The 25,980-nt window shown below is 42.0% G+C and overlaps 1 protein-coding gene and 1 pseudogene across 10 annotated transcripts in view; one reads left to right on the top strand and one right to left on the bottom strand.

The window, feature by feature from the left end:
* Positions 1–25,980, top strand: part of ADD1 (adducin 1) — an 88,832-nt gene that overhangs the window by 6,711 nt on the left and 56,141 nt on the right. The gene's annotated exons all lie outside the window — the stretch shown is intronic.
* Positions 13,325–13,869, bottom strand: LOC131508104 (peptidyl-prolyl cis-trans isomerase A-like; annotated as a pseudogene).

The following is a 25,980-nucleotide window of genomic DNA, read 5'->3' as shown; positions in this document are numbered from 1 at the left end:
TTTAAGATTCAGTCTCTTTAAATCTTTGGGAAATTAAGTCACACTCTTAAGACAATGATAGCTAAAAACATAAGGTCGTGAAGCTTCAGGGAAGGCTACATAAAGAAGGTAGAGTTTAAAGTCACCCTTGAGAGCTGGGCACGGTGGGTAAAGGGGAAATATCATTCTGTGAAGGAGAAATGGGAAGTTTCTTAAGATTAGATTTTCTGTCACCACGTTTGATGGCTGTGGTTTAAACACACTTGCAGGAATCCCATCTAGACCTGCTGAATTCCAACCTTGGACCAGGTGATTCAGATGTACTCCCCAGAACAGTGGTCTCCCATTCAGTGAGTGTCGAGTGGGCCCAAGACGACCATTCTGTGCAGGTGGCGTTTCTTCCACATTGGGTGTGTGTGTCATGTGAAGTGCCTCTGGATTTTCTGCTGAGGTTTGTCCTTCTCTCTGTTTAAATGATTGTTGAAAACCAGGGATGTGCTTTCAATTAGCAAGACAGAATTTCTAAAATTGAGTTTATAAACTAGAATTTTCATCTTTTTAAGTACCTGCTATGGGCCAGGCGTTGTGCTTTTATGTAATAGCTCATTTAATCCTTACAACAATCCTGTTCAGTGCTCATGAGATTATCTATGAAAACACTAAGGGAGTGTAGATGATTGCCAAGGTCAGACAGTTAGGTGGTGGAGCTGGGATTCAGACCAAGGCTGCCTGACTCCACAGACGATGCTCTTAACCACCAGGCTGTGCTGCCTTCCTTGTGTATACTCAGTCTTGACACTGTAGGCAGCTGATTATAACTGTTGGTCCTAGTCTTCCCCGTGAGAGCAAGGGCTGTGCCTCACTACTGCTGTCTTTGAGTCCAGCACAATGCCTGGCACAGAGTAGGTCCTCAAGAAATAGTTGTTGCGTTAGCGATCTTCAGTTATTTTTTAAAAGCTAAGTTGTGAGGAGTAACGTTCATGGCAGATTGTTAAAAGTGGTGTGGGTCATCTGTTCCCTTAAAGCAGTGGTTGGCAAATTCTCTGTAAAGGGCCAGATAATAGGTATTTCAGGCTTTGAGAGTTGTAGGGTCTCTGTTGCAACTGTTGAGCTCTACTGTTGTTGCAGGAAGCAGCCATAGGCAATATGCAAATGAATGTGCATGACTGTTCCAATAAAACCTTCTTTATGGACGCTGAAATCTGAATTGATTTGCATGTCTATCATCTGTTATTATTTATGTTTAATATCATTTTTTTCAACCTTTAAATATTAATCTTAACTTGTGGCCCTTATAAAAGCATCTGGCTGGGTTGGGGGTGGGGGGGGAATCATGACTTGCTGATTTCTGGCCAGGGTCTAAGTTTTATCATTAGATCGAACTAGACCTCTCTCCTGAACCAAATTGTTTTGTCTTCTAGTGGCCTGTGTTTTGTTGCATCCATTAAGGAACTGTGTATGAGAAACACTGTTCTGAAACACCATGTCATATTGGGCATAGGGCAGTTGTTGGGGGCCTGTTCCTTATAATAAGTGGAAAAAAGACTGTTGTTTGTTTTCATGAAGAAATCTGCTTTACTTTCTTTGAATAGAATTCCCCATTTTATTATTCTAGCTCTGTTCCAGAATGAACTTTTGTATTTTACGTTTTCCCTTTAATATATTTCAATTGTACTTTAATAGAAAGAGCTATTTGGAATTAGAAAGACCTGGTTACACCTCACTGTGTAATTTTCTATGCCAAATGAACCCCTTGTTTCCTGAATTGTAAAACAGGAGCTATTTCCTACTTCATTTGGCATATTTATGGGGATTAGATATAACGTAAGTGAACTGGTAGCATTATACCTGGCCCACAGGTTGCAGTAAATTCTCTTAGATGAACTCCCAGCAAATATTTATCTCCTGCCTTTTGGGTGTATGCACTAAGAAAGCAGATGTCTGGTATATTACATCTAAGAAAAAACTAATCCTTGCAATTCAAAGGTGGTATTGCCATAGAAGTTTGCTACACAGAGGTGTGTAGATTTGAGCCAGAAGACTTGGAACTTGAAACTGTTGGGCTCAACCCTTTTAATTTTTACTTTTTCAAAAGGTATTGCTTCACTGTGTTTTTACTTGCAACATTTCCTGCAAGAAATCTGTCATCCTAATTTTCGTTCTTTTACGTGACATGTCCTTTTTTACGGCTGCTTTAAAAATTTTTCCCTGTTACTGGTTTTGAGCAGTCGTATTTTGATGTGCTTTGTGTACATGTTTTTGTGCTCGTGGGGTACATTGAGCTTTTTTTCTTGGATCTTTGGGTTTGTAGTGTTCATCACGTTTGGGAAAATCTTGGCCATTATTTTTCACACTTTTTTCTGTTCCTTCTCCATGTTGTCTGCTTTGAGGGCTCCAATCCCATGCATGTTACACCATTAAAAGTTATCCCACAGCTCACTGATGCCCTTTTATTCGATTGTCTTTTCTCTGTAGGTTTCATTTTGGATAGTTTTTATTACTGTATCTTCACATTCACTAATTTTTCTTCTGCAGTGTTTAATCTACCGTTAGTCTTGTTCAATGTAATTTTTCATCTTACGCATTGTAGCTTTCATCTTTATTTTTATTTTTTTACTTTTGTACATATATATTTTAAATATAATTTACTGTCAAGTTAGCTAACATACAGTGTATGTATACAGTGTGTACAGTGTGCTCTTAGCTCTTTCTCTTAAATTCCCATGATTCATTGCTTACATACAACACCCAGTGTTCATCCCGACTAGTGCCCTCCTCGGTGTCCATCACCCATTTTCTCCTCTCCCCTCCCCACCCCCCATCAGCCCTCAGTTTGTTCTCTGTATTTAAGAGTCTTATGGTTTGCCTCCCTCTCTGTTTATAACTTATTTTTCCGTTCCCTTCCCCAATGGTCTTCTGTTAACTTTCTCAAATTCTACATATGAATGAAAACATGATATCTGTCTTTCTCTGACTGAATTATTTCACTTAGTGTAATACCCTCCAGTTCCATCCACATTATTGCAAATTGCAAGATTTCATTCTTTCTCATTGCCAAGTAGTAGTCCATTGTATATATAAACCACATCTTTATCCATTCATCATTTGATGGACATTTGGGCTCTTTCCATAATTTGGCTATTGTTGATAGCACTGCTGTAAACATTGGGGTACATGCGCCCCTATGAATCAGTACTCCTAGATCCTTGTGGCTTTCATCTTTAGAAGTTCTGTTTGTATCATGGGACCCTGGGTGGCTCAGTTGGTTAAATGTCCAACTTCAGCTCAGGTTATGATTTCACAGTTTGTGAGTTCGAGCCCCACTTTAAACTCTGTGCTGGCAGCCCGGAGCCTGGAGCCTGCTTCAGATTCTGTGTCTACCACTCTCTCTGCCCCTCCCCTGCTCGTGCTCTGTCTCTGTCTCTCTCTCAAAAATAAGTAACATTAAATTAAAAAGTTCTATTTGCATCATTTTAATTTTTTATTTTATTTTATCTATTATTAAAAATTTTTAAAGTTTATTTATTTTGAGAGAGAGAGAGCATGAGCAGGGAGGAGCAGAGGGAGAGAGAGAGAGAGAGAGAGAGAGAGAGAGTGAGTATCCCAAGCAGACTCCATGCTCAGTGTAGAACCTGATGAGGCACTCAATCCCACAACTGTGAGATCTTGACCTGAGCCGAAATCGAGTCGGATGCTCAACTGGCTGAGCCACCCAGGTGCCCTTATTTGTATTTTTATATCTTCCAATTCTCTACTTAAGATTTTGAAAATACAGAATATAGTTTTACCAACTGTTTTAATGATCTTGTCTGCTAATTTTAACTTATCTTTCAGCTCTGGGTTAGTTTTGATTATTTTCTCAATATGGGTTATATTTTCCTGTTCTTTGCTTGTTGGGTAATTTTTTATTAGATACCAGGCATTGTAAATTTTACATTGTTGTGTTATCAAGAGTTATTTTTTCCTATAAATATTCTTGAAGATTGTTCTGTTATGTCAGCAGCAGGACTTTAAAATTTTTCTCGGTGGAAAATTGGTGAATTGCAACATTTTCTTTTTCTTTTTGTATAGGTTAAGTTCATAGCCTTCTTGAGAATCTAAATTCACTAAAAAATACCTACTTACTTGTGAATCCTACATGTCGTTTTGTTTTTATTTTCCTCCACACTTTGCGAAGTTATTTTGGCAAGTAGAAGGGATGTCCTTTTTTGAATTCCCTATTTTTTAAGGTTTTCAAAACTGAATCTAAGATTTGGTTAGTAACAGTAAATATGTTAATGCCCCCTTAGTTTGGTCAGTGCTTACTGGCAATCACATGTCTCCTTAAAATAGTTAGGAATCTTAACATAGCATAATATTAAATTTTAACAGAACTGTTTAATAGTTAATGCTTATTCTGACCTACATGCAGGAAACTTGAATTGGAAAGAATGAAGGGGAACAAGTTTAATTCATTTTACCCTTTGAGCTTTATTCCAGAAGTATCTTTTTAAACAACTGTTATGACTAATGTACGTTGTTTCTGATAGTTGTTAGTTTATAAGTGTTCAGTGTATTTTGACAAGGCTTTTTTTTTTTTTAAATGAGTTTATGCTATATAGGAAAAAGCTGGCATTTTATTTTTTTTAATTTTTTTTTAATGTTTATTTATTTCTGAGGCAGAGAGAGACAGAGCATGAGTGGGGGAGGGTCAGAGAGAGAGGGAGACACAGAATCAGAAGCAGGTTCCAGGCTCCAAGCTGTCAGCACAGAGCCCGATGCGGGGCTCAAACTCACAAACTGTGAGATCATGACCTGAGCCAAAGTCGGTCGTTCAACCGAGTGAGCCACCCAGGTGCCCCAAAAGCTGGCATTTTAAATACAGTAGGACTAGAGTCTGTAGGACACTTATCTTTTAACAGTGCCTTGAGAACCCTCTCTGTCAGGATAAAATAACAACAGTAATTTTTAAAAATGTTATTTTGCAAGCACATTTTCTGTTCCATGTTAACTTGTATATCAGTCCCAGCTCTTCATATATACTTACTGAGCACCTCTTACATGTTATGTATTTTTGTAGGCACAGCGGACAGACACATTCCCCCTCTGGGGAACTTCTATTCTAGAATGAGAGATAAGGAATGAATGTTACATTAGGTAGTAGTAACTGCTGTGAAGACTGGAGGCATGGGGAAATAGAGGATGATGGCAGCAGGATCTATTTTAGATGGAGGACGGAATTGACTGAGGAGGTGACATTTGATCAGAGCTCCAATCTCTGTGTGTGTGGGAGCAGGTGTTTGGGCAGTGGGAGTGGAGCTCCATCTCACCACACGGTGTTTTTTGTTGCCTGTCGGTGGCAGATACCGACCAGGGCAGGCCACGTGGGCTAGGTGTCACAGCTAGGCCGTGAGCTCGAGGAGACGGAGCAGATGGCGAAGGTCGGTTTCTCGTATCTGCCTAATGCCTGACGCTGGGAAGTGTAGGTATGAAATGGATTTTTTTTTTGGAGCCCATCTGATAACAGCAACAGTGAAATTACTAATGTTACTATTATAGTAGTGTCATGATTCTATAATCGTTAAATTACAGCAGTAGCCACAGGTAATTTTTTATTGAGCACTGTGTGGGAAGTACTGTTGTTATCCCGCTTTGCAGATGAGGAAGCTGTTGAGTAACATGCCTGAGATCACACAGCCAGAAGGGTGGTTGGCACATATACCTCTTTTAGAGGTGCCTGGCTGGCTCAGCAAGTAGAGTGTGCGACTTGATCTCGGGGCCATGGGTTCAGGCTCCATTGGGCATGGAGCTCACTTAAAGCAAACAAACAAGGAACAGGTTGCAGAAAATTTAATAAACTGTATGAGAAAAAAAATAAGAAATAGCTACACATGGTGATATTGATCTTGCTCTGCCTTAATACATCTCAGAGAACGCCCAGCATCAGCACACAGAAATCTATTTCGTTCTCCTTAAGTCTCACGCATCCTGTTTTACAAGTAGACTGTCATTTAATCACTGCTGTATTGATTGCTGTCTGTGTTCTGAATCTTGCTGTCACAAAATGTTTCAGTTAGTATTCTTGCGTCTCCATCTTTGGGCACTCTGAAGTATATTTATAGGGATACTCCGAGGAGTGCATTGCCTGGTCCGAGGATATTTGCGCTTTGGCTTGCATAGCTGTTTCCAAATTTTGCTTCTTAGAAGTTACACCAACTTATCCTCCCACTAGCGGTATGTTTCCCCCAAATAAAGTGTCTCCACATAACTAACTTACACAGTTATTGTAAGGTACCTGGTACCTAGCAGGCTGTCAGTAAATGGCTGTTACATATTACTCATGTGATTATGAACCTTTGTTTCTGAACTGTATTACCAGAGATACCGTAAGCCTAGCAACTGTTTCAGGAGGTTGGGAAAGAGAAGTTATACAGCTGGCCATAGTACTTTGTGCCCCCTAGATATTGTCACCTGTATCAGAACAAATTAGCTCTGCATCCAGCCCCCCGAGGCCGATGTCATGATGGAACCCGCAGGCACGTGCAGGCTTGCACCAGGCCCCCGGCTGCCCACAGGGACAGGACTCAGTAGGTATCTATTCCTTGTGTGCCTGCACGGTGCCCTACAGTGGCCGCTTTTGCAGTCTGCACGGGGAAGAGAAGGCCAGCACTTGAGGGGGACCTTTAGAATACCCTGTCCTGAGCACTTTGTTTGCTCTTCCCTTCTCTTACTCTGAAAGGCTCAATGTAAATTTGCCTTATGGATTGACTTAGAATGACTTGTATCTACAATTACTGTTCTTCTCATCTGCTTGCTCTTGCTTGAAATTCCCTGCAGGGGAGATGGAGCAGTGTAGGGTTGCGAAGGAGCCCGTCTTCAGCTGGAAGGTGTGGGTTTACTGCTGGTTAACTGAGAGCGATTGAGCAGTAGGTGAAAAAGTCACTTGACTGCTCTGAGCCTCAGTTTTCTCCATCACAAAATGAAGCAGTTTTTTTTTTTTTTTAATTTTTTTTTTCAACGTTTTTAATTTATTTTTGGGACAGAGAGAGACAGAGCATGAACGGGGGAGGGGCAGAGAGAGAGGGAGACACAGAATCGGAAACAGGCTCCAGGCTCCGAGCCATCAGCCCAGAGCCCGACGCGGGGCTCGAACTCATGGACCGCGAGATTGTGACCTGGCTGAAGTCGGACGCTTAACCGACTGCGCCACCCAGGCGCCCCAAAATGAAGCAGTTTTAAGATGCAAAAGAGAGGGGCACCTAGTTGGCTCATTCAGTGAAGCATCTGACTTTGGCTAAGGTCATGATCTCCCGGTTCGTGAGTTCGAGCCCCACATCGGGCTATGTGCTGACAGCTCAGAACCTGGCGCCCGCTTCTGATTCTGTCTCCCTCTCTGCCCCTCCCCCACTCGCACTCTGTCTCTCTCTCTCTCTCAAAAATAAATGAACATTAAAAAAAAGATACAAAGGAGAGAATGTTATTAAAACACTTTGAAAATGCAAATGCCACGTGAAAACATCCGTCCACACAAAAGCTGGTGCACGGATGTTCACAGCAGTGTAATTCTTAATAGCTGAAAGATAGGAACAACCCCAAACGTCTGTGAACTGATAGATGATACACAAAATGTGGTATATCCATGCAGTGGAGCAGTATTTGGCAACAATAAAGAATGAAGTGTTGATACATGCTTCACATGGATGAACTTGGAAAACCTTATGCTAAGCCAAAGAGAAACGGGGAAGAGGACGGAGTACGAGTGGGGGGAGTGGGGAGAGCCTGTGTGTGTGGGGGGTTTCTTTTTGGGTGTGGAACATGTTACAAAATTAGATTGTGATGAAGGTTGCAATCTCTGTGAATAAAGGAGAAACTGCTGAACTGCACACTTTAATTGGGTGAAGTTTATGGTATCTCAGTCCAACCGTAAAGCTGCAAATGCTGCATTAGGAGCTCGGGCTCACTGCAGCGAGTCCGTGGTCGACGGTTGGTGTAGCACTGGGGATTGGGGACATGGTGTCAGGATGCAGTGCCAGCTTTGCTGCGCAGGGTGTGTGGCCCTGGATCGAGTTGGTGAAGTTGTCTGAACTCCTTTTCCTTTCTGTAGGAGTAGTGACACTAATGGTCCCGTCTAACTAGAAAGCGTCGTGGGGCCACAGGGAGAACTTGTGACTGCTTATGGTGCACAGGTGTGCTGTCCGTGTGCACTTTCCCTTTCTTTCCTCTTTTCCAGTGCATAGAGTAGTTCTAACAGATCTGTTTTAAAGTATATTTTATTTTTTCTTGGTGGATAATTTCCATTTGTATTGCTTTATAATGCATTAGGATGAAGTAGAATCCTCATAGACTAGGGAGAAGTGGATGCTAATAGCGAAAGGCACAGAAAAGCAATAGCGAGCCCTGTTTATTAACTGCTACCATTGTGTGTGTGTGTTTTTTTTTTTTAGTAAGTCAAAGCTCTGTGCAGAGATATTTGTGTCACGTACAGCTGTACGTTTTTGCAGCTTAGCAAGGACTTTGTGGTTAAACATGCTTTCCAAGATTTAAGAATATTTTAGTTAACAGGCCAACCTCATTCCCAGATGATACCATTAATCAAGTTATTGTTGCACAGAGCTTCAGGCAGGCAGCGAGGATTAGAAATGGTGCTCGAGTCTCCTGAAATGAGCTCCCTTTAGGCCTGTCTACTTCAGTAGGAAGGGATGTGACATTAATGCACTCATCTTTGGGGAACTAGTAACCCCACGATCCAGATACTCCCTATCTCAGTTTGTGTGGAGCATCATCTCCAGGGACTGAAGCACAATGTATTTTGACAGCATGAATATCAGGAATGACCTTGACTTAGAGAATCTGGAATATTTAATGTGCTCTGTTTTTGCCTAGGGTGTTAGACTGATTGTTTTAGAAACCAGGGAATTTCTTCAGGGAAAGGAAGCATTTCTTTTCTAACTTTTAGTCAAGCGATGAAAGTATGAATTTTCTTTGTCTCTAGTTGCTAAATGATAATAGTGTTTAGGAGACTTTTTAATTCACCGAAGGTTTTTTTTTTTTAAACGTTTATTTATTTTTGAGAGAGAGAGAGGAAGCACGCAAGTGGGGGAGAGGCAGAGAGAGGGAGACACAGAATATGAAGCAGGCTCCAGGCTCCGAGCTGTCAGCACAGAGCCCTACACGGGGCTTGAACCTATGAACCATGAGATCATGACCTGAGCCAGAGTTGGACGCTCAACCGACTCAGCCCCCCAGGCGCCCCTTACTGAACTTTTTAAAAAGACTTCCATCTACCAGGATTTGTACTGAGCATTGAGGAATTGAAGATAACAAGAACAGCGGTCCCACTTGTAGGGCTCATGGCTCTGCAGGTCAGAGAATAAGCCCATGAGGCTGCACAGGTGCTCCTGCTCGCGTCTTTGGGAGGGACACGAGATGGATGCCTGTTAGGGCTGTTGGAATCATTGAGATGTTTCATGCTGCTCACCCGCAGTCACTTTTATCATTTGTATCTTATAAAAATAAAGCTAACAGTTCTTAAAAATCTAACAGTTCTGTTTTAAAGTATATTTTAATTTTTCTTGGTGGATAATTTCCATTTTTGTTGCTTCATAATGCATTAGGGTGAAGTAGAATCCTCATGAAAATAGTGCAGATTTTCATGACTACAACTGTGGGAGATTGCCAGTACTTTTTTTTTTGTTATTTGTACATTATTTCAGCTTTTGAGGCCATTGACCCCAGATTTCACTGTGCTGGGAAAAAAGCCATGACATTATCTTCATTCCCAGTAAAAATCAAGGCTGCGTGTCGTTTGCCAGAGTGGATACATGAATTGCGTTTTGAGATGTGATGTACATACATTTTTTTTTTCCCCGTGAAAGGACATGTGGTTTGTGCTTTTAAACTCAGGTAATCAGCACATTTTTAGCTATAGCTATAATCTAAGTTTCAGGGTTGTTTTAAGGATTAGAAAAAATAAATAAATAAAACATAGGGAGGGTTATGGATTGCTGAATGTGTGAAGTTTATTCTTTTTCTAAGTTCTTAGAAGTTGGTCACTTAAAGTGTTTAAGTCTACCTTTCTCTAAAAGTAGCTCTTTAGGGAAGCCAGTAGTTTTCAAGTACTATCTTTTCATTATGTGTGTTTAAAATTTCATTATGATTTTTGCTTTGGCCCATTAGTTGTTTATAAGTGTGCTTTTAAATTTTGAAATATATATGTTTATGTATACATACGTATGTATACATACGTATACATACATACGTATACATATATATTTAATACACATGTAAAAATTTTTAAATTTCTATTATTGATATGTTTTAATTGCATTGTGACCAGAGAAATGGTTTGTATTTTTAATTTTTTTTAATTTTTTTAATTTTTTTAATTTTTATTTTTGGGACAGAGAGAGACAGAGCATGAACGGGGGAGGGGCAGAGAGAGAGGGAGACACAGAATCGGAAACAGGCTCCAGGCTCCGAGCCATCAGCCCAGAGCCCGACGCGGGGCTCGAACTCACGGACCGCGAGATCGTGACCTGGCTGAAGTCGGACGCTTAACCGACTGCGCCACCCAGGCGCCCCTTTAATTTATTTTTGAGAGAGAGAGAGAGAGAGAGAGAGCAAGCGTGAGTGGGGGAGGGGCAGAGAGCGAGGGAGACAGAATCTTTAAAAAATTTTTTTTGTTAATGTTTATTTTTGAGAGAGAGACAGAGTGTGAGTGGGGAGGGGGCAGAGAGAGACGCAGACACAGCAGGATCCAGGCTCTGAACTGTCAGCACAGAGCCCAACTTGGGGCTTGAACTCACAGACTACCAGATTGTGACCTGAGCCAAAGTCGGACACTTAACCAACTGAACCACCCAGATGCCCCAGGAGACACAGAATCTTAAGCGGGCACCAGGCTCTGAGCTGTCAGCATAGAGCCTGATGTGGGGCATGAACCCATGAACCTCGAGATCATGACCTGAGCCAAAATCAGAAACTCAACTGACTGAGCCACCCATGCACCCCGGAATTTGAGATTTAAAAAATTTCTATCCAGAGGTGAGGTTAATATTTATGAATGTTTTTTGTATTCTAGAGAAGAACATATATTCTTGTATGTATGTGTGTAAGTAATCTCTATACTCAATGTGGGGTTTGAACTCACTATCCCGAGATCAGCACACTTCCAACTGAGCCAGCCAGGTGGCTGAGCCAGCCAAAAGGCAAAGACTTCTTTGCCTATTAATAATTGAGCAATGTTTTAGTTCCCCATTATGATGGTAGATTTGTCAGTTTCTCTCTGAGTTCCAGCAAATTTTGCTTCATATGTCTTTTTTTTTTTTTTTTTTTTAATTTTTTAATGCTTTTTATTTATTTTGAGACAGAGAGAGACAGAGCATGAGCAGGGGAGGGGCAGAGAGAGGGAGACACAGAATCTGAAGCAGGCTCCAGGTTCTGAGCTGTCAGCACAGAGCCTGACGCGGGGTTTGAACTCACAAACTGTGAGATCATGACCTGAGCTGAAGTCGGACGCTTAACCGACTGAGCCACCCAGGTGCCCCTTGAGACTATTTTATTATTATTTTTAATCTTTCTCTTGAAATGAACTTTTTATCATTATGGAGTGGCTTTTTCTGTCCCAAGTAAATGCTTTTATTTTCCATGGTCTTTTTTTGGTTTCATATTAACACAGAAACTTCAGCTTTCTTTTGGTTGGTGTTTGCCTGGAATACCTATTTTCATCCATTTACTTGCAAACTTTTATGTTCTGTGCTTATGCTTTATTGATATATTTGTTTTTGCTTTATTTTTCCTTTGGTGGATACCATAACAAATTACCTAAAACTTGGTACCTTTAAACAACAGAGATTATTGTTTTGTAGTTCTGGAGGCCAGAAGTCCAAAATCAGTACCATGGAACTGACGTCAAGGTGATGGCAAGGCTGTAACTTCTCTGGAGTTTCTTAGAGGAGAATTTGCTCCTTGCCTCTTCCAGCTTATGGCTGCTGGCTGTGGCCGCTTTGCTCCAGTTTCTGTGTCTCCGGTTCTGGTCCCACCACCCTCTTGTCTTATAAATCTGTAGTCACATTTCCTTCTGCAGTTCTTTTTATTGGCAATTGCATTTTGGTAATCCAGGATAATCTCATCATTCCAAATCTTTAATCACATCTCCACAGTCTTTGTCATGTAAAATAACATTTACAGGCTCCTGGGATGAGAACTAATGTCTTTGGTGACCATTATTCAGCCTACCACACTAATTGTAATTTCTGTCTCTTAACTGGCATAATTTAGTACGGTTACGTTTTTCGTGATTCTGATAAATTTGTATTTTTTCTATCATTTCACATTTTGTATTCTTTTTTAATTAACCAGGCAAGCCTTGATTCTAACTTTCTATTTTCATTTTTAAATGTTTGTTTATTTTTGAGAAAGAGAGGGAGAATCCTAAGTAGGCGCTGCACTGTCAGCACAGAGCACCACAGGCTCCATCCCACAAACCGTGAGATCGTGACCTGAGCCGAAATCAAGAGTCAGACCCCTTATTATTTTTGAGACAGAGAGAGAGAGAGACAGAGAGAGAGAGAGAGAGAGCATGAATGGGGAAGAGGCAAAGAGAGAGGGAGACACAGAATCTGAAGCAGGCTCCAGGCTCCGAGCTGTGAGCACAGAGCCCAATGCAGGGCTCGAACTCATGAACCATGAAATCATGACCTGAGCTGAATCCAGACGCTTAACTGACTGAGCCACCCAGGCGCCGCCCCCCCCCCCCCCCCCGCCCCGCCCATGGCATTTCTGATTTGTTTTCCCTTGAGGTCATTTTTTCTTTTTTAGAAGTTCCTTTTCTGCAGGTCTGTAGATGGTACTGTTGTTTTTGTTTATCTGAAGTGACTATTTTCACGCACATTCTTAAGGGATAGTTTTGCTTGTTATACAAATCCAGATTGCCTGTTATTTCCTTTTAGCATTTTGAAGATACTCTATTCCTCCACTTTTGTTGTTTCTGTTACAAGCTTGCCAGTGTCTAATTGTTATTCTTTTGTAGATGATCTTTTTTTTTTTTTTTTTTTTGCCTTTGCTATTCTATAGATTCATTACTGTATGTATAAGATATGTATTTTTCTTTATTTTGCTTGGTATTTGGGGATTTGTGTCTTTCAGTTAGGTAAAATTGTTACCCATTCTGTCCTTGGATATTATATTGATGCCTCACTATTCTTTTTGTTCTTGTTTAGTTTTTATTTCATAATCACAAACTTAAATCTAATCCAGCTAGACTTGGAGGTGGGTAAGGATAATAAGGGACCCATAGAACCGCAGCAGAAGCGCAGAGATTATAGGGTATTTCAAGCAGGTGGGGGTGCGGAGGTGCCCTTCTGAGCTACAAGAGGAATGGTGTGGTAGTTAAGTTAAAAGGTAAAATGCAAGTCAGATTTATTAGATTTGTCCAGTCAGCAGTGGTGTTCTTGCTGGTCTCGCCATTTCTGGACCCAAAGTACTCCATGGCTTCTACAACATTCATGCCGTCTTTCACTTTGCTGGAGACCATATGCTTGCCATGCAACCACTCAGTCTTGGCAGTGCAGATGAAAACTGGGAGCCATTTGTGTTGGGTCCAGCATGTGCCATGGACGAGATGCCAGGACCTGTGTGCTTCAGGATGAAATTCTCATCATCACATTTCTCCCCCTAGATGGACTGGCCACCAGTGCCGTTATGTTGTGCGAAGTCACCACCCTGGCATAAAAATCCCAGAATAATCCTCTGAAAGCAGGAACCTTTATAACCAAATTCTTTATCCCCAGTGCTCAAAGCACAAAAGTTCTCTATTGTCTTTAAAACTTTGTCTGCAAACATCTTGAAGGAAATGTGGCCCAAGGGCTCGTCATCCACAGTGATGTCCAAGAACACAGTGGGATTGATCATGGCTGGGCCACACGGGCAGGCTCTGGGGTGGCAGCATCTGCAGAGTCTTCACTGTTATTATCTCTGCCTGTAATTCCAGCAGATGTGTAGTGGACTTTCTTATTCTGTCTCTTCTGACATAGTTTGTATCAACTTGTCTCCCCGTGCTGGCATCTGGGGAATTTTTCAGTTCTGTCCTTTCTTTTTTTTTTTTTTTTTTTTTTTTTAATGTTCATTTATTTTTGAGAGAGAGAGAGAGAGAGTGCACGAGCACAAGTGGGGGAGGGGCAGAGAGAGAGGGAGACACAGAATCTGAAGCAGGCTCCAGGTTCTGAGCTGTCAGCACAGAGCCTGAGATGGGGCTCGATACCCGTGTGAGATCATGACCTGAGCTGAAGTTGGAGGCTTAACTGACTGAGCCCCCCCAGGCGCCCCTCAAGTCTGTCTTTTAATTTACTAATTCCTCTTTATCTGTGTCAAAGCTGCTATTAATTCATTAGTTGATTTGTAAAGAATTTTTTTCGATATTCTATTTCTGGAAATTCTGTTTGGTTTCTTTTTCAGCTGCTCATTTTTGATAGTCTCTGAGGCTTGTCCTATTTGTGGTTATTTTTTGAACATTTTGTACATAGTTGTTCTGTGTTCTGTATTAGTATCTGAAGTCTTTGAGGGCCTAAATGTATGGTTTATTGTTTCTGATGATGGTCACTCATGGAGATTGTTTTTGGGTTTGTTGAAGTTTTGACTAAGACCTTATATTTGGTTGACTTTAACCTGGGGAAAACCTGGGGATCAACGTTGAGGATGTTTTTCCTGCGAGGACTGCATTTACTTCTGTCATGAGCCAGGGTCACTGCCCTCCTGAGACCATTCCACTCTCTTCAGAGTTCATTAGCTCATTAGCTCCTTCTTTTGTTTGCCTTCAGCAATGCTCATTTTTGGTATTTGACCTTTGGTAATGCTGCCCCTTGTGAGTGATTCCCATTTGGAGTTACTAGTTTCATTCTCATGGTTTGGGGCCTTTTTTGTTTGTTCGTTTGTTTAGCCCTTGGAGGTTTCATATATTTCTTACGTGTGAATTGCATTTGATTTTATGGAAAACCTTATTGAGTGGTAGGGCCTGTCAGATAATGGCCTTACTTGATCTCCAGGTGGTGATTACTAGTAATGGAAATAGTGGTTGTGAATGTGGAATAGTGGTTTAAAACTTAGGAAAGCGTATTCAGTATGAGGTGATTGTAAAATGCACACTTTTGAGGGTGGGTGTAGTGAGATGTGTTGGCATTCTTGGCGTGGGAGGAGCTGGCGCTAGCTTGGCCAGCATGTGAGACTTTGGTAGTAAAGTCACGACTTTGCTCAGTTTTATCATCTGTAAAGTGACTGGATGACTTTTAAATTTCCTTCTGGTGCTAAAGATTTACTCTTCTAAGGTTTTGTCTCACTGCCCTTTTTTCCCCTTTTATTAATAAGCATTGTTTAAGGTCTGTGCTCCAAGTACTGTGTTGGGAATGTCAGAAGGTAAAGTGGTATAGTAGCTCCTGCCTTCAGTAAGCTTGCAGTCTCGCTTTTGTGTTAAAGATTGACAGCACAGAGCCGTGACGCCCGCTGTCAGGGAACTCTCAGCAGTGCTGAGTTCACTCATTTAATCTTAAACCAGGGAGGTAGATAATGCTGTCGTTCTCATTCTACAGAGGAAAAAACTACAGCTTATATAGAGAGGTGAAGAAACGTGCCCAGGGATGACCAGAGCTAGTACGTGGTGGACTGAGATCAGTATCCAGGTGGTCTGGTCCTGGGCTCTGCACTCTAATGTGAATTCAGTGGGGTTTATAAATCAGTTAGCATTGAGAGGCAAATGGAATTTTGTTGACGACCCAAGCCAGGTTCTTTCTGTACCAGTTTTATCAGATGGATTTTGGAAATACAAACTGCATGGAGTACATCGAAGTTCACTTAAATTTGTTTAGTGAAACAGATGGTTAGTTGGCTTATCTTTAGTGCCTCGCCCAGCCTTGTTTTCAGAACCACACCCATCAGTTTCAGTAAGCCACACCAGAATGTTGGTTGAGGGATGGAGTTAAAGTGAGAAATCTCAATTAATTAGTGCCACTGTGTGTTGATACAGATAGAATACGGTAGTTTTTTAGTTAAAATATAAAAAGATGAAATAAGATGAGTTTATAAGAGAATTAACTTTTAATTAAAATAATGTGTTTTAACATTTAGTTGGTTAAACCTAATGTTCTTGAAGTTCTGAAGTGAATTTTTTGGCATATTACTTTTGTATTCCCATTAGAAACTAGATAATTAAAATAGTTCCTATTTATCGGGTATCCACTGTGTCAGACATCGTGCTAGACATTTTACGTTTATTGTTTCGAATTGCCCCAACAACCTTGGGACATGTGACTTGAGGGTATTTCCTTATAGATGAGGCCACCGAGGTGCAGCTCAGGTGGTGTAGATGGGAGGAAGCGGTGGGGTGCTGTTGCCCCAGAGCTCGCCTGTGTGTCCCTGGCCCTGTCGGGAGGGAACCACGCCCATGTGTCTCTGTGGAGAGGCCATTATCGGCGATGAGATAACTGGAAAACATCATTCATGAAAATAAAGTCCAGATGGATTAAGGACACATGTTTATAATTATAGACTGTGGGGAAAGCACGATAGCATGTTTATCAGAGATGATTCCTGAAAACTGTCTCGGAACATTTGTGGGACTTGCGTCTGTGAAGGAATGAGGAGTGTCTCTTAAAGAGAAGAGTTCAGAGGGAGAAGTTTGCAGACCTCAGTATACAAAATATTAAAATATTCATTGAAAAATAAAATTCTAGAAAGTAATAGTCTGGGGAATCAAATATGACAAAAAGTCAGTAGGTATACTATTTTTTTTTTTTTAATTTGTAGGAGTAACTACATCAGGAGTTGAGAGGTAGGTGGACAAAGAAATTAATAGACCCTGTGGGAAATTGGAGACGTAAACAAACACAGGGAAGACATTCATCCTCAAGTAGAGGTCAGAGGAATGACAAAGCAGCCACTTCCGATCTACCAGAGCGGGGAAATCTCAGTGATCCCTCTGTTTCCTTTTCAGAGTCTGTGAGTCAAAAAGGAAGTAAAACTTAAAAAAAAAAAAAATTTTTTTTTTACATTTTTATTTATTTTTGAGAGACGAGAGAGACAGAGCACAAGTGGGGGAGGGGCAGAGAGAGAATGAGACACGGAACCTGAAGCAGGCTCCAGGCTCCCCAGCTGTGAGCACAGAGCCCGGCGCGGGGCTTGAACCCACCAACTGTGAGATCATGACCTGAGCTGAAGTCGGACGCTTAACCGACTGAGCCACCCAGGCGCCCCTGGAAGTAAAACTTTATATTTAATCCTAACCCATTTGGGGGTTTCTTTTACTGTACACTTTCCATTGTCAGGTTTACTCTTCAAGCAGTTGTTTTAGAACACAGTTTTCTGCTATTTCATTTGGCAACTGCATTTGAGCTCCCACCCTAGGCAAGGCCCTGCAACTAGCAGTTTTTGAAGGGGTCACATTTTCTGGGATGTTTATTTAAAAAAACTTTTTTTTAAAGAGGTTAGAGTGGGAGAGAAACAAAGCATAAGAGTCTCTTAAAAACGTAGAACAAACTGAGGGTTGATGGGGGGTGGGAGGGAGGGGAGGGTAGGTGATGGGTATTGAAGAGGGCATCTTTTGGGATGAGCACTGGGTGTTGTATGGAAACCAATTTGACAATAAATTTCATATAAAAAAATTAAAAATAAAACTTTTTTTTTTTTTTTTAACATTTATTTACTTTTTGAGAGACAGAGACATAGTGTGAACGAGAGAGGGACAGAGAAAGAGGGAGTCACAGATTCCAAAGCAGGCTCCAGGCTCCGAGCTGTCAGCACAGAGCTCCCAGGTGAACTGCGAGATCATGACCTGAACCGAAGCCGGACATTTAACCAACTGAACCACCTAGGCGCCCCTCTGGGATGTTTATTTTATTTGCCATGTTACAATTATTTTGAGAGTACTTTGCATTTAAAAAAAGTTTTAATGTTTATTTGTTTGTGAGAGAGCGTGAGTAGGGGAGGAGCAGAGAAAGAGGGAGACAGCATCCGAAGCAGGCTCCAGGCTCTGAGCTGTTGGTACAAACAGCTGCTTGTGCCAACAGCTCAGAGCCTGATGTGGGGCTCAAACTCATGAACTGAGAGATCATGACCTGAGCTGAAGTCGGACGTTTAACCGACTGAGCCATCCAGGTGCCCCAAGAGTGCCTTGCATTTTTACTGGCTTGTTAAAATAGGCTGTAGTTTTTCAGAAGGGTTCTGAACTGTTGTGTGGAAATAATTTTGAAGTATAGTATGCCATGCTTTTGGGACCTGAATAGAATTGCCTCCCCTAAGTAAACAGAACATTGCTATTCATTTGCAGCTTGGATCTGAACACTTTGGTGGGTTGTTTCTATTTTATATAACCACAAGAAGAACAGGCTGTGAAACCAAGGCTCAAGATTTTCCTAGACACAGTATAAAACACTTGGGAAAGAATGAATTATTTGCTCATTTCAAAGCTGCGTTGTTTAGGTTAAAAGTGCTAGTATTATTCAGGTATTAAATGAAATGGGATGAATGAAAGGGATAAACTTTTTTTTTCTCCTTTGAAAAGAGCAGTTGGCTTCTGCTGGGCTTAAACAGGATCTCCTATGGGGATATACTGTTAATGTTCACCCTGTATCTTGCATTTCTTCTACAGTTCCAGTGGCCACTTAACATGTCTGGGTAAAATCAACAGTAAGTGGTTTCCAGAATGTGACTCTTTTCGACTGTCCTCCAAGTTGTTTTTTCCCTTGGATTAAAAAGGTTTTATTTCTAAAATTTTAATCAATAGCCACATGATTTTAAGGTTTCATTCATTCATTCATTAAAGTAGGCCCCACACCCATCGTGGGGCTTGAACTCACAGCCCTGAGATCAAGAGTCACGGATGTGCTCTACCAACTGAGCCAGCCAGGTGCCCATGATTTTAAGGTTTTTTTTTTTTTTTTTTTTTTTCAACATTTTTTATTTTTATTTATTTTTGGGACAGAGAGAGACAGAGCATGAACGGGGGAGGGGCAGAGAGAGAGGGAGACACAGAATCGGAAACAGGCTCCAGGCTCCGAGCCATCAGCCCAGAGCCTGACGCGGGGCTCGAACTCACGGACCGCGAGATCGTGACCTGGCTGAAGTCGGACGCTTAACCGACTGCGCCACCCAGGCGCCCCAAGGTTTTAAAAGCACCTATGCAGGGGTGCCTGGGTGGCTCAGTCGGTTAAGCGTCCGACTTCAGCTCAGGTCACGATCTCGCGGTCCGTGAGTTCGAGCCCCGCTTCGGGCTCTGTGCTGACGGCTCAGAGCCTGTAGCCTGCTTCCGATTCTGTGTCTCCCTCTCTCTCTGCCCCTCACCCGTTCATGCTCTGTCTCTCTCTGTCTCAAAAATAAACGTTAAAAAAAATAATAAATAAAAGCACCTATGCATATACAGATGTTAAATAGTTCTTGTTTTTAGCCATTTTGTTTTCATTTTTAACCCAAAGGGGTATGCAAAGATTACAGGGTTTCCTTCAATCCCAACATATTTAGTACTTTTTAAAATAAGGGGTTTGTATTTGAGAGCTGTTGACATTCATTTACGTACATAAATGATTCTAGAGAATTTTAACTACCAAAGGTTGATTTGTTCAGTATTTATTAGTATTAAGTATGTTTTATTATATTTGAGGGTTTTGAAAACCGGCAATTTTATTAATCAAAATATTCAGTTAACTAGATCTTTCTGTTTAATAACCACATCTGTCTACTCAGTAACTTTAGGGAGTTCCTCTGGTATTCATTCCTCTGAAAGTCTGGATCTGGCTTGGTGGGTGAGATATGAACAATGATGCCGTCTGTGACCGAGGGTCGGTGTTTTCAGGCACCAGCTGTCATGATTACACTGGCAGGTGCATGGGACTGCATCAAACAGACATCGTGTTGAGCACGTCATGTTCACTCAACAATTGTGCGAGGTGGATATTTTTATTGATCCCCTTCTAACCATAAAAAAAACTGAGGTACAAATAGCTTGCCCAGGATACCCTCTTAGTAGTATCTGGGCTGGAGTTTGAACCCTGGCGACAGTCCTCCCTTCTTCCCATTAAGCGTCGCTGTCCTCTCCACAGTTGTGGGACCTGAGGGTTGTCCACTCACAGTCTTTCTTACCATGTACTGCCTCCCTTAGAATATTGATTCCAGGCAGATTCCAGGTGGAGAACAGAGCTGTGGGATCACACAGAGCTGGCCGAGCAAACAGCCTGTTCTTATTTCAGCCAACAGATACTAGGGGTTGTGGAGTGAAGGAGCGGATGACAGAGCCTCTGTCTAGCCGTGTTGGCCTCTGTCACTGTTGTGTACTTGTCACAGCTGCAGTGATATTTTGTGCATGCCGTTTGAATAACTTGAAGTGTTGCCCGTGTCTTACATACTGCTCTTAAGATCATTTTTATGACTAAATACTTCTCCATCCTACTCCTCTGTAACTATTAAACTCTTCCCCCTGATACCGATTAATGTACTTTTTGGGGGAAACATTCTCATGCTAGTGTTGTTAGACGGTCCTTCCTAATGTGTTTAACTCGGTTGCAGCGTGGGTTTTTTCTTCCTCATCACATCTGTATAGAATTTTCTATACTTACACGTGTCTGGCCAACCTGTGCCTCCTATCTTGCTCGGCTGGATCTTATGCAGTGTTTATGAGCCTCACTGTATTACCATGCACACTTAGTTGTGAGGTCTGGAATTCTTTCTTATTTTCCGGCCTCTGGGAGTTACACTTGCTTGAATCTTCAAATCTAGTCAGCTAGAGACACATAGAGCTCCTGGCCTTGCTTTGTATACTGACTTTGGGAATTGACGTAATTCTTGGAAATGTAAAACCCAGGCACCTCAAAACACAAAACCCAATTTGATATACAGATTGTCCACTTGCTGTCCTTGTGAGTGGCAGGTGGAGATTTGGAGCCTGTTTAGTTAGCTGCTTGCGTCCCCAGAGTCTCTTGAGTCCTATGTCAGTTGTGATTAAATGAAGCAAGGTGATGGCTTTTCTTACAGTCAAATGCTCTAGCATCCAAATGCTTATATTAGCATTACCAGTCCAGAATGTTAGATTGGACATGTCTGTCTGTCTGTCTCTCCCCCTATATTTATGTGTATAAAGTGTGAGTCTGTAATACAGGAGTACATGGTACAGATGAGCCTCTTGCCCTATTGGGTTTATATTCTAATAGCGAGATAGGAATACTCATTTCTGACAGTGATACTAATGAACATTTGAATGCTTCCTATGTGTCAGATACTTGTTTCCAAGCATTTTACATGCATTGAGGTGGTACTGTTGTTAAGCCTTATTATTTCACATGTGGGAAATGAGGCCGAAGAAGTTAAGAAATTTTCCCAAGCATACAGAGTCGGTAAGTGGCTGAGCTGGAATTTGAACTCAAGCAGTCTGGCTCCAGAGTCTGTGCCCTGAAAGTGGTGATGAGTGCATTGAAGGCAAAGAAAACCCAGGGTGATTTGAGAGAGGTGGGAGTAGGGGCTACTCTAGGGTGGGCAGGGAAACTAATCTCAAAATTTATAGGTGAAATTTGACCCAAAACTTGCTCCTAAAATAAGGAGTAAGACACTCGGCGAAGCTGGAATAAGTTTGTTGTGGGCAGAGAGAAGGTAAGTGTAAAGCTGTCAGGCAGGAAGGGGTTGGGTGTGTTTGTGGACAGAAGAGAGGCTGACGTATCTGGGACATCACGGCAGAGAGATGGCTAGGGGCCAACCTTGGAGGGTCCCTGCCAGCTCTGGTCAGGATTTCAGATTTTATTCCAGGGGCTGTGGGAAGCCATTGGTGGGTATTAAGCAGGGGCAGGACATGGTTTGATTATATTTTTATGAAGAACAAGTTACAGGAGTTTGAGGGTAGAAGCAGGGAGACAAGACTAGGGGAAGATTAAGAGTCCTGTTTGGGACAAGTTAGGGTTGAGTGGACCTTTTCGTATCTTTGCTTATTTACCTGAATGTAAATGAAATATTTTAATGCTTGAAGAAAATGATGAGAAACAGACTTTGTTTTATCTCCAGGCAAATGCCGGTCCTCATTCCTGGCCTTGGCTCTGGCTGTCCCTGTGCCTGGAGTGTCTGGATGCCCTCACCATTATGGTGAGGGTGATGTCACCTTCTCCAGAGTCCTCTTCCGCCCTCCTCCTTAATCTTGGACCTGCTCCCCACCTCCTTGTCCTCTTGGCCCCCTCCCGTAGCACTTCTCCCCTTCGAATGCACCATGCCACTTACTCACTCATCGTGCCAACTGCCTGGCCCCTCTGCCAGGGTCTGTCACTTCTGTCTGCGGGCTAAGTGCAGAGCCTTTTCAAGTTGGGATTGTCCCCTCCACTGCAGTAATGTCTTGTCCGTTGAAATGGCACCATTTTGAGGGGCGCCTGGATGGCGCAGTCGGTTAAGCGTCCGACTTCAGCCAGGTCACGATCTCGCGGTCCGTGAGTTCGAGCCCCGCGTCAGGCTCTGGGCTGATGGCTCGGAGCCTGGAGCCTGTTTCCGATTCTGTGTCTCCCTCTCTCTCTGCCCCTCCCCCGTTCGTGCTCTGTCTCTCTCTGTCCCAAAAAAAAAAATAAATAAAAAACGTTGAAAAAAAAAAAAAATTTTAAGAAATAGCACCATTTTGAAAAGTAAAAACTGATGAAGGTATGTAGTTTGAGGCGTAATTTTCCTTTGTCTGAATTTGGTTTTGACCTCTTTTTGGTTTATGGTTATTAAAGCTTTTCATAATTTCCCCTTTCAGATATCATCCAGAATTTTTAAAGACTTCAGAGCTTTTTGGATGTTAACATAGTGATAGTGATAATGAGAAATAAATTATGTGTGTACACGTGTGTCCTAGGTGAGTCCAGTAATCATAGCTGCTTGTTTTTTTTTTTTATTTTTTTATTTTTTTATTTTTTTTATTTTTGGGACAGAGAGAGACAGAGCATGAACGGGGGAGGGGCAGAGAGAGAGGGAGACACAGAATCGGAAACAGGCTCCAGGCTCCGAGCCATCAGCCCAGAGCCTGACGCGGGGCTCGAACTCACGGACCGCGAGATCGTGACCTGGCTGAAGTCGGACGCTTAACCGACTGCGCCACCCAGGCGCCCCAAGTAATCATAGCTGCTTGTTAATGTGCGTGCCCTGTCTGCCAAACACTGCTAAGTGCTCTGCAGACAGCATTTCGGATTCTTACAATATCCCTCAAGGTTTCCATCACCACATCCAGTTTATAGATGAGGAGACTGAGTCCCAGAGAGAAGTTAAAGCAGCTTGTCCAGGATTACACAGTTCCTAACTCTCACTTGGCCTTGATTGACTCTAGACATACCTTAGGCTGCTGCTCTCTGCCAGTGATTCCCTGTGTGCCGAGTCTTCTACTTCTCTGATCCTCAGGTTTCCTGCTTTTAAAATGAAGGGGTCAGGGGCACCTCGGTGGCTCAGTTGGTTGACTGAGGTCAGGTCATGATCTCACGGTCCGTGGGTTTGAGCCCCGCGTCGGGCTCTGTGCTGACAGCTCGGAGCCTGGAGCCTGCTTCGGATTCTGTGTCTCCCTCTGTCTCTCTGCCCCTCCCCCCATTCATGCTCGGTTTCCCTCTGTCTCTCAAAAATGAATAAACAAAAAAAAATTTTATGAAACAAAGGGGTCAGAGTTAAGGGGTCTACTGCGGAGACCTTTACAACATTGAGTCAGAAAGGCTGTAAGGTCCTCATGTCTGCTGTGCTGCCTACTAACTCCTCAGGTTAACACACTTAAGGATGACCTCCTGTGCCCTAGACAGCAGGGCGAGATGCTGATAGGCCACGAAAATTCATAAAGCCTGGTCTGTCTCTCTCCATTAGCAAGCTGGACCATGTCCCCTAATAGCTACAGACTTCAAGGCCAGTGCGATTAGTGGCCTGTTCTTTAGCGCTAAGCCTTGTCTGTCATTCTCTAACACCGAAGAGCATTTTATTTGCTTCCTTAGAGAAGGAAGTGACCTTTGGTACTTGTAGGGCAGGAACTCCAGTGCTTTTGGCAAGATGGAAGTCATGGCTGCAAACTAGAGCCAATATGGATTTAAATAAATACTCCCGTTTTAATCAGCCACTACTGATGTAAAGAAATATTGGGTTATAAATGATTCTGATATGAACAGAATCATTTTGGAGGAGAGACTGGGAGGGGCTCGTTTAACCTTCTACATTATCAACTCTTGCAGTCTCTACTTAGGATGAGACAGTCTCTTAGAACCTACATTTTATCACCTGTAAAATCAGGAAAGGGCCACCCTACTAAAACATCTAACAATATATATTAAACTATAAGCTGTAAACAAATGTTTGGTATCGTCATGCTGCTGGAAATACAATGTACTGTGTATTCTGTTCATTTTATACCTTCAGTGATGCTTATTATTTATGTTCTTCATGGTGTTACGTCTTAAAATTTTTCTTTTTTTTTATAAATTATACTTTATTAAAAAAATTATTTTAAATGTTTATTTTTGAAAGCAAGATATAGAGTGCAAGGTGGGGGAGGGCGGGCAGAGAGGGAGACACAGAATCCGAAGCAGGCTCCAGGCCCCGAGCTGTCAGCACAGAGCCTGATGTGGGGCTCGAACCCACAAACCATGAGATCATGACCTGAGCCGAAGTCAGACACTTAACTGACTGAGCCATCCAGATGCCCCTATAAATTACACTTAAAAAAAAAAATGTGTATATATATACATACATATATATATATATGTATGTATATATATATGAACAGTAAAGACTCTCCTGGCCATCTCTGTCCTCCATCTATCCAGATCCTTCTCACTTCTCAAAAGAAAACCACCATTTTAAGTTTCTTGTATATTCTTCTTTCATTTCTTTATGCAAATACAAGCAAGTACAGGTATTTTTCTTACCCCTCCTCTCCCTCATGAAAAACCACCACACATATATCATTCTTTGTATTTTGCTTTTTGCACCTGACAGTATATCCTTATTTTTGTGAGAACTAGACCGTCGAAAAACTTGTGTGCTCATAAGTATAGCATAAAAGGGTTTTCGTTCTCCGTCAGCAGGCATAGTTACTTTTCAGAGAATATACTTTTGGCAGAATTTTACTTAGGCTTATGCTTGTGATTTTAAGTGCTTCCTGACCAGCTCCAAAGAGAAAAACCTGGCCCTGTTTTCAGAAGTCCCAGAGTTAATAAAGGAGCCTGCAGCTCGACCTTCGCGTGTGTAGAATATGCATTTCTTAGTGCACTTGGCAACGTGCCCTCTGTCTTTTAGCCCTGGTTGACTATCTTCAAAGCTTCTGGTTAGCATTTGTCTTCCACAGGAACCAGTTACTTCACAAATAGGAACATTTAGTGACTGACCATTACATTCTGAAAGCACTTTGTTTTTGTGGTCAGTATTTTTAATCTTCTGTATGACCCTGCCAGACTTCCTCACCTTCTCCCTCCCCCCAGAAAAAGAAACAGAAATCCAGCTCAGACCCTTACTTTGTAAGCCACTCTCATAGAATGAAATCCAGGAAGAGTCTTGTTTCAGTAAAACAGTAAATTTTGGAAGAGTCCATTGCTTCAGTAAAAATATAGTGAAAACTAAAAATAGTAATTGAAGGACAGTAATGGGATTGCGAAGGAGCAAAAATAGAGAAAGTCGTTGGCACTATCGGAGGATGAAGTTGAGTTATGCCCTTGATTATATACGGTGGTTCAGGGCATGTGGCTTAGAATGTGTGGATCAGTAGAGTAATGGCAGTGGAGACTGTCCCGTGGAGTGGGGGTTATTTGTTGAATTGTGAGGTACCATATGTAAAGTTTTTTCTCCCAGATTCCTCTCTTGAAATCTGAATTGCAGTTTCCTTTGTGGAACTTTTTTTCTTTTCTTTCTTTCTTTTTTTTTTTTTTTTAATTTTTTTTCAACGTTTTTTAATTTATTTTTGGGACAGAGAGAGACAGAGCATGACCGGGGGAGGGGCAGAGAGAGAGGGAGACACAGAATCGGAAACAGGCTCCAGGCTCCGAGCCATCAGCCCAGAGCCCGACGCGGGGCTCG

The sequence above is a fragment of the Neofelis nebulosa genome, chromosome 3 (assembly GCF_028018385.1).
Source record: "Neofelis nebulosa isolate mNeoNeb1 chromosome 3, mNeoNeb1.pri, whole genome shotgun sequence".
Lineage (NCBI taxonomy): Eukaryota > Metazoa > Chordata > Mammalia > Carnivora > Felidae > Neofelis > Neofelis nebulosa.
Note: the sequence above shows the minus strand (reverse complement) of the source record. Positions and strands in the feature narration are given on the sequence as shown.